Source organism: Pyxicephalus adspersus, chromosome Z (genome assembly GCF_032062135.1).
Source record: "Pyxicephalus adspersus chromosome Z, UCB_Pads_2.0, whole genome shotgun sequence".
Taxonomy (NCBI): Eukaryota; Metazoa; Chordata; class Amphibia; order Anura; family Pyxicephalidae; genus Pyxicephalus; species Pyxicephalus adspersus.
This window is the reverse complement of record NC_092871.1, coordinates 24,900,055-24,907,773: the sequence shown is the minus strand read 5'-3', so window position 1 is coordinate 24,907,773 and position 7,719 is coordinate 24,900,055. Positions and strand designations below refer to the sequence as shown.

General features: G+C 37.0%; 1 long non-coding RNA gene across 1 annotated transcript in view; it reads right to left on the bottom strand.

The window, feature by feature from the left end:
- The window catches only part of LOC140343197 (uncharacterized), a 57,805-nt gene extending 53,677 nt beyond the window's left edge, over positions 1–4,128 (bottom strand). Inside the window, exon 1 of the long non-coding RNA XR_011923272.1 lies at positions 4,057–4,128. This is a non-coding gene — a long non-coding RNA (uncharacterized lncRNA). The remainder of the gene's footprint in view (positions 1–4,056) is intronic.
- Between the last annotated feature and the right edge of the window lie 3,591 nt (positions 4,129–7,719).

Sequence of the window (7,719 nt, the reverse complement as noted above, 5' to 3'; positions counted from 1 at the left end):
GTGACAATGGTATTGAAAAAAATATATAAATGATAGTGCTGAAAATTGTTTTGGCAGAATTTCAGATGTTAAAACTGCTCAATTTAAACTGGCAAACCACAATACAGCACCATTTAATAAGGAACTGGAATGCCAATTTACAAAAACACATAAAACCACTAAACATAGAAACATTACAATAATGGCACCTATATTGTTGCTGGAGGGAGGATAATTTCATTTCTCTGCAATTGCAGCTGTGGGTGGAAAATAGCAGAAAAGGGGGTCAATACTAAAACCAGTTTGTTAGGGGCAGCAAGAGGATATTGCATTTCTTGTTGACCCATCATATAATAAAAGAGCTTTTATTTGATGGCATCCTCATTGAAAGCATTGAAAAAAGGTGTAAAAAGTGTCCAGTAAGTGGGGGAGTATCTTGGCCTTAGAGTGGGGGACTCTTCCATCGGTGACTCTCGGTGACCCTCATCGGTGACCTACATCTTCCTCGGTGACCCTCATCCTACTTTCTTAGCATACAGACTCCCAGTTGTGACGGCCCTCTCCATTTATTTTACTGACTCCAATGTCAGGGTAGTTTTTTTTTCCTGAAACCAATGCAAAGGTATTTTTTTCCATATAGACACCACTCTCTATTCTCTCCCTGCACCACCAATGGTGGAACATACATACGATTCTGTAACACCAGGTAAATTTTTTTCTCCCACTGACAGCAGCGACTCTGGGGAAATGTTTTCCCCTACTGTATGCAACAACATTATTCTCTATCTTTGGCTCTGTCTCCAGCAGGTGTTTTACATTATTTTGTAACCAACACTAAGAAAAAGAAATCAGGCATACACAGAAAGGGCATTTTCCAGCAACTGGGAAAAAAGTGCCGATCTCACACATGCGCTAGATCAGCACTCTTTTTTTCTAATTTTCAGCACGCTACATCACCCTATCTCACGCATACAAGATTGTGTGGTATAGCCAGAAGAAGAAAGAAGAACAAAATGGCAGCGCCCGGTGCTTCCTCCGCGCCAGGACGAAGGAGGATTTCAGATTGGCGGGGGACGAAATCAAGGACAGGTGTCTGAGGATGTAAAGGGAAGTATGATTTTTTTTTTCACTTCCGCTATGATTACGTCACATCCCTAATAACGTATTGCTATATCATATTTATCCGAAAAAAAGGCAATCAGAATCTCCACTTCCTTGATTTTGGTGACCGTTCACCACTTTTTTAAGCTGCAATTACCACTTTAAATTGTAAGTAAATGGCCTATAGTATTGTATTATAGTATTAAGGCCACTAATCACTAATCTCCACTTAAAAAATAGTGATTGCTGCAAAATTAGTGATCAAGGTATTTAAAACAAACACCACCGAACCTCATTGTTTCTTATGATGTTCTCTAGTTGAACCCTGCATAGCAAACTATAAAATGAAAATCAGGGTTATTGCCACTTTATATGTATGACAAACTGGATGGTAAACTGCAAAAGTGACATTATTCATAAAAATGGGAGCCAGGACAAAAAGTTCTGTTTTTAAGACATTTGTATGTTGGGTGTTAGTTTATCTTGTGTTTTCCTCTAAATTCTTTTTTTTTAATACCTTTTTTATTTCTCTTTCATTTCTGACCACTAATAAAGGGGAGGGGTCAAGGGTTCATAGGTGATTTAAGTTTTGGGTTACAATATTTATTAATTTTACAGAGGTATAAAAAAAGATTACTTACAGTTTGTAGATTCTTTGAAGATTCAAATCCTTTAGTTTTAGACTCCTGTGTTTTCTAACAGTACTTAATCAGAGCCATTTGTTTCACAAGCCACAAGTGAGCAAGCTCAAAATTGAGTTTACCTAAAACTTATGAAAAAGTAAATAAACAAGTAGACAGTAGGGTAGCAGTTGATATAGTGTACTTAGACTTTGCTAAAGCATTTGACACTGTACCCCACAGACAGTTAATATGCAACTTAGGGTCTAAAGTTTTAGAAAAATCAATCTGTAAATGGAGAGAGAACTGGCTTAAAGATTGTATCCAGAGAGTTGATATTAATTATTGTTGGGACTTTTTCTGTTTAACATCTTTATGAGTTATATAGGGTTTGGGGTTAAAAGTACCATTTCTGTGTTAGCAGATGACAACAAACTATGTAAAGGAATATGGAGTCCATATAGGATTTCTATAATCTACAAGCAGACCTGGATGTACTGTTTGATTGGGCAGCTAAGTGGCAAATAACATTTATTATTGAGAAATGTAAAGTTAATATTATTATTACACAGTATTTATATAGTGCCATCATATTACGCAGTGCTGTACAGAGTCCATAGTCATGTCACTAGCTGTCCCTCAAAGGAGCTCACAATCTAATGTCCCTATCATAGCCATATGTCATATGCACATGGGGGCTAACAACATGCATGCTTCATACTGTCTAGCAAAGTACTTTCTTGTATTAAAAGAGGAATAGACTGCAGAGACGGAGACATAATCCTGCCCCTGTACAAAGCATTGGTCAGACCTCACCGGGAATATGCAGTCCAGTTTTGGGTACCGGTTCACAAAAAGGACATTGTGAAATTGGAGAGAGTGCAGAGAAGCCCAACTAAACTAATACATGGAGGAGCTCAGCTATGAGGAGAAATTAGCTAAACTGATCTATTTTCACTGCATCTGCATTCCTTAGCCTCACATCTCCAACGTTCACACACTGAGATGCGAGGCTAGGGGACCTAGATGCCAGGCAGGCATCACTGGAGGACGCCGCGGGCTCGTAAAGACCAGGTAAGTCCTCAATTCCACCATGAATGGGGCTCGGGGGTTACCGCTTTCTGTAAAGAAGTTTCATCCCAAGCCACACTCAGGAATACCATCAGGGGGTTAGGGGGAGATATAATCACCCTGTATAAATATATAAATGGTCCATATAGAAAACTCTCTTTCCGATTATTCACTCTTTGCGTCTGGAGGAAAAGAAGTTTAAGCTCTGGATAAGGAAGGGATTCTTCACTGTAAGATCTGTACAAATGTGGAATCCCCTCCCTCAGGAAGTAGTTTCAGCAACTACTATAGATTACTTTAAGAAAAAGCTGGATGTTTTTCTAGAAGCACAGAATATAACTGGGTAATAAGGCTTTAAAGTAAAGATAGGAGAGACCGTTGATCCAGGGAACATCTAAATGGCTTATGGGAAAAGGAAGGAATTTTTTTCCCTGTTGGTGCAAATTAAACCCAGTTTTTTTTTTTTTTTTTGCCTTCCATTGGATCTGTGATGTCTGTATGGTTTTATATCTGGGTTCTGTTTATTTCCCTATTGGTTGAACATGATATCTTTTTTCAATCTAACTATGTACAGTAACTGTAAATGTAAATCAATGACTGACTAGGCATTAGGGATCTTAAGCAAAAATGTTATGGCATGTTACAAATACAATGTATTTAAACTCAATAAGCTATTAGTACTGTGACAAAATAATCACTGTTTTCATTATAGCTATGAGAAAATCTGTCAACTCTCTTTCACCTGTCCTCTCTGCTGATAGGATTCAATACTTTTTGTAAAATAATTTTAAAGATGTACAAAGCGATTGTAGTCTAAAGCAGCATGTCACCTCTTCTGACAGCTTTGTGGTGAAAGGTGTGGAGGAGACAGTGACAATTGGCACACAACATGCCTTAAGCAATGTTAGCACTGCAGCAGATTCAGAAGATCAGATCACACAGAGTCTGGGTACTGTAGCTGAATGCCCTACAACACCATTTTTCATGCCTTTTGGTACATGAAAACATAAAGCTAGTGTATTGTCTCAAAGTTATTTTTAGTTGAAAAGTAAACATACAATATCTGTATTTTAATTTTCTACTAAATAATGGATTATTTATTACTGCTATCTAATTATTTAATTTTACATGTTTTGGTGCTATTTATATTGATAGGACTTCCTGGAGCATTTTATTGAACATTACATCATTCATGTTAGCTCATGCCCTTGGAGAAAGGGAGGGACTACATAAAATTCAGCTTAAAGCAAAACTATTGTTAAAAAATAAAAAAAAAATGACTAACTTTTATAGATGGAAAAGTGACGATCCATCTGTGATCCTTGTCTGGTTGGTCCTGCGCTGTCCTGACGTGGACTGGACCCCGGGTGCGGGTATCTTCTTCCTGGCACTTCTTCCTATGTCACCCAATCTCAGACTTCACAAATGCAAGATCCAGTGGAGTGCTTCCGGAAAATGTAAAAAAAAAGTGTAGATCTTACTGCGCATGCATGTGATTGCCACCTTTTTTTTCAATAGAGTACCTTCTGTGCATGCCCGATCAGGAGCAGCCTGCAGCCTTCTGGGATAAAAGACCTAAATATCCCAGAAGGCTGCGGGCTTCTCATTCAACCTTTACTGCTGCAGCATTTAAGACAGAGGGGTCGCACCTTCAGTTTATTGAAAAAAAATGTGGGTTATCCAACCTTTCATATAAAGTAAAAAATGCGGTCATGAGGTCTGCTTGAAGACACAGTTGTAAACAGACTTTTTCAAAGTTTTCGCACATATAGTACAGTCTCAGGGTATAAAAAAAAATTAATTTAGATCTACCAAACTTGAGTAGCATATGTAAAATGCTTTACCCTAACAATCTACATGGAACATTAGGCTGCCCATTCAAATGAATAGGCTGCTGAACGCAATGAATGGCAATACACATAGCAACACGTGTGCAATTTGGTATGCACAGTGCACAGCTATTAGTCGGGTAGGTTCTCATACAACACACACTGTGAGTAAACCCAAAGGAGGCTGTACCATCAGATTGGCAGGTGTATAGCATGCATAAGCGAGTACTTTGAATCAAACAAAAAATATTTTTGAAACATTTATATTTCGACAGGCTGTACAAGAAGTGGGGGAAACAACTGGTAGATGACCAACTTAAAATGTCTTGTGAATCTGGCATATCAGCAAAGGAAACAATTAGAGATCATGTTAGTGAGAAATATACATCTCAGGAACTCAAAAGGAAACTTCCTAGAAAACCTATTCTAAACACTAAGCAGTTAGCAAGAGATTACATGGACTATTAAATTATCTGAGCTCCAAGCTTTGCATATTGAGAACAAAGAATCTGCATCAGTTAATGCAATCTCCAAATTTGCATACAATGAGAAAGAAACCAAGGGCAAGGAATTGTGATATCCAAAAAGTAATTTATTTGAAAACTGCACTAAAAGGCCTGTTAGAGATTGGACTTTTGCCTTAACTTGCTATCCAGAATTCACATAACTGATTGACCAAGTAGATGCTAGCCATTTTATTGACTCTATATTCTAGGTAAAAGATGTCAGAAGCACTCTTTTCCTTAAAACTAAAAATCAGTCCCCTCTCATTTCCAATAAAATATTAATTATTAACAATAATAAAAAGTATTTCTTAACCAGCTTCTTGGCCTCACAAAACTTCACTCTATTCTTACAGTTGCAAGGCAAAGAAGCTACATCTTCACCTTGAAAATGGATCCAATGTTAAGCTGTAATCATACATTTTAACTAATTATGCAAATTTCCATATCTTGAAACCAGGGAATTTTCATATGTAGTTTCAAACTTTCGTAACTATAGAATTGTATTTGGCATAGAAAATAAATCAACATGTGCTTATCTAATTTTGAAATGCAAATAAAACCCTATGCCTCATAATTTATATTAAATACTAGGATGGCCAACAAGGAACATCAAGGTACTGTATGGACTAAGTGTCAGTTTTGTGAAAAGGTCAGGAGGCTAAGAATTGTTACGGTAGTGAAGCATAAGGTCTTCTCATGTCAAATATGCCCTTTTGTTGGAAAGTTCAGAACACAGATGTTGGGTATTGTGGCCCATTCTTGAAAGGCTACCTAACAAGTTGATGAGGGCAGAAAGGTTCATGCCCATTACTATGAAGTCTGTAAACATTATTGGCAAACAAAATACTCCAAAATAACTATCCTAAACAATTTATCCTTTCTAAGATGTGGGGTCTCATGTAGGGATAAGTACAAAAGTTTTAAATTTCAACTTAAAATTTTGTCTTTGACTTTGTATGAGTCATTCATGAGGTCCTGAGAACACTATCAGGACCTTAGTGAATGGCTTGTTGACAGACTGTAAAAGAAGAACCTGTCAGATTCACATGTAAACAATGCAGAGGGTGAATTCCCTCTCATTGTGTAGCAGGGAACTGCTGGTGAAGATAGATCTTCATGGGATCTCATCGTTTGGAATTACTGGACACAGTGTATATTGGTTAAAACAAAAAATAAAAATGCTTTTTTCTTTTGTGTTGGACATAACAAGACCTGATATAACCCCTTCTGTAAATAGGCAAAGAGTATTATGCGCAGCTCTATTCATCCCCCAAGGTGAGGGGGTGAATATCCCGGGACCTAATTAATAAAGGGTCTTCCACAATCCAATATGCTCTCGGTCCCCGGTCCACAGCCCCCAAAACTCTCCTCCAAGAATAGCTGTTATTACTGTTGGGGCTAGGCAAGGGTCTGGTTTTACCACAATTGCAAATTAATACAATGGGAAAAATGAAAATGGGATGATGTCATTATGTCAGGGTAGATTCACTATACACAGGCTTTACAGAATTCTGAAGGTAAAGTTGATATTGACACAGAAAATGTATACATCTGATGTCAAGGGCTTTAAAGATCTATGATATGAAAGAGGAAGAAAAAAAGCTTAATGATTAATCTATTCCCTTAATGCTTAATGATTAAGGGAATAGCATGCGTCACAGTTTTGCTCATTTTGAGTGCGTTTTTGTTCAGTTAGTATTATATGTGGAGTTCATTATGAATGTGGTTTACATTAAAGATAATGTTTCATTTAAAGAGTTAAAACATGTAGTAATTCATGGTTAGCAATTTGTTAAACTGTAATAAGCACAAATTATTACATCTGTATGATTTATTGCAGAATCTTGCTTTGGCTGCGGGAGAATAAACAAGCGACCTGAAGTCTGTGGCTTAGCTATTTTAGCCATACAGTACACCACTTGAGTCCTCAGGAGACATTAGAAACCAATAGGGGAGTGACCCTTTAAGTAATGAAACTGTGACCATGGGTCACTTCATTGGATAGAGGCTGGCATTTAATCCTGAGTTACTATTCATACGCAGCATCTTGTGAAGAGATTGAACTTTTCTGCACACGCTCAGAAAGAAATACAAGTATTAATTCAATGGTTTATAACCCATCTCATTATCATACATAGCTTGCCTTGCAAGACAGAAGCCAGCAGTAATTCTTTTAACCAATTTCACAAAATGGCTTTTGTTGTGAGTAAAGTAATGTAATGTAATACTGTACTTCAGCTATGCACAAAAGAAAATAAAAATGACTAAGAAACTGAATGGGATAAAACTCTTGAAAGATACAGTATAAATACATATATAGATTTTATTAGGGACAGTAGAAGTGATGGTAAAGAGACATCATCCTAACTTTGTGACTGTACAGTGCTGCTGATAGCTCTGTGTACAAATGTGGGTCATGTAAGTACATAATGTCCCTTCAGATGGCTATATTTTTTGGAAAGAGAGATCTCTCAGCCATAATTACTAAATTTTAACTGAGCTTCACTGTTGTATTTTCCAAAATTTACTAATAGGTAAATAATTTAACAAACCAAAGAAGACTGGCAGATCCAGAAACCAAAACACAGTGAAAATGTTAGGTTTCAAAATACT